We start from the raw sequence: 1290 nt of genomic DNA on the forward strand, positions 1-1290 counted from the left end.
ATCTGAGGATCGTGGGTGAACTGTGGGTTTGTATTTCAAATCAGCACACGGAAGGGAACTGTAAATCCCGGGGATTAAGACCCCAAGCAACACGCAATGAGAACAGTCCCGGGAAGAACAGACAGAAAGCCTCGTTAGAAAGACAGTGCACCTAACCCAGATGCCTGTTGTGTGCCTGTACCTCTCATGGGTGTCATGTCATGGTCTGTAGCTCCCTCCTGCCTTTCTGCAAGGCTGCGCCTCAGAGGAAGGCCACTGGCATCAGCTTCTGACAGAAAGGAAACAAGAAAGACATGAAGAGCATCTCTTTGGAGGAAGACTTGAGCACAATCAGACACAAATTTCTGGTCTTCAAGCATAGTTTCTTCCAGTGCCTTTCTGCTGATTCAACACTGTCCCATTTCTGCAGTCAGCACAGATCTGCAGCATCCTTTCCTCTCTCCTCCATCACACGCCGCCCTGCATGCAGCCCCATTTAGAGGCAGGTACCCACACCACAGCTCACAAGAGCTTCTTACCAGTGCAGGCTTTCTGCTTCCCCCCTTGCCCAGCACCATTTCACGGATGCGCAGGCTCCGTCCCTACAACAAAATACAATTTGCTGATTTAACAGAAACCAGTAGCCTGTAGAAGGATTGTCCTGTCAGCCCAAATCCACCCCCAAAATAACAAAAAAAAGTCTCATTCTTGCTCAGGTGACAGCAGAAGAACTCCAGCCTGCCTGACAGCTCTACATTCGGCAGAGCAGGGGTGCATCACCAAACAAAACGCTATCAGGTGCAAAAGTTGAGACACATTTTTTGGCTCTAAAAGGAATTCACTGGACTCTAAGCATTTATATGCAGACTTCTGCCTCACTGCTGCCACCAACTGCCGCTGTCGGCCTCTCCAACGCTTCTGCAGTGGCTTCCTTGGCATCCCCTGCAGCACTGCACCTCAGAAGTAATACTCAAAGTTCATTCCTCCATCCTTCATGACAGAGGACTGAAGAAACTCACTTCTGCGTGGCAGGAAGGACGCTCTGTCCCCACTGCATCCCTCTGTGCGCTGCAAGGCGCAGCTGGATCTCTGGCAGCCTCCTGGCTGCTGCTCCCAAACACGGGGAACCGCGCGGCGCTGCTTCTGAGGAGAGAAAGGAAGAAACGTCGGTGGGGACGGGCAGCCAAGGTTTGCACAGAGCTTCCAGGTCGTGCCAGAGATAGATTATCAGAGTGCTGAGAGATTAATTATCACTAAGGGAAAATACAGCCTAAGCCATGTCCATTCATTAGCCCGGGCTGTCAGCAGCGA

At 51.4% G+C, this 1290-nt stretch overlaps 1 long non-coding RNA gene across 1 annotated transcript; it reads right to left on the bottom strand.

Annotated features, from left to right (window-relative positions):
• Positions 1–228: 228 nt before the first annotated feature.
• On the bottom strand, positions 229–1038 carry LOC109364896. Its single transcript, XR_002110662.1, has 3 exons — positions 999–1038; positions 519–581; positions 229–268 (listed from the first exon to the last, which is right to left on the bottom strand). It is a non-coding gene; the product is annotated as an uncharacterized LOC109364896 (long non-coding RNA).
• Between the last annotated feature and the right edge of the window lie 252 nt (positions 1039–1290).

Source organism: Meleagris gallopavo, unplaced genomic scaffold (assembly GCF_000146605.3).
Source record: "Meleagris gallopavo isolate NT-WF06-2002-E0010 breed Aviagen turkey brand Nicholas breeding stock unplaced genomic scaffold, Turkey_5.1 ChrUn_random_7180001934892, whole genome shotgun sequence".
Taxonomy (NCBI): domain Eukaryota; kingdom Metazoa; phylum Chordata; class Aves; order Galliformes; family Phasianidae; genus Meleagris; species Meleagris gallopavo.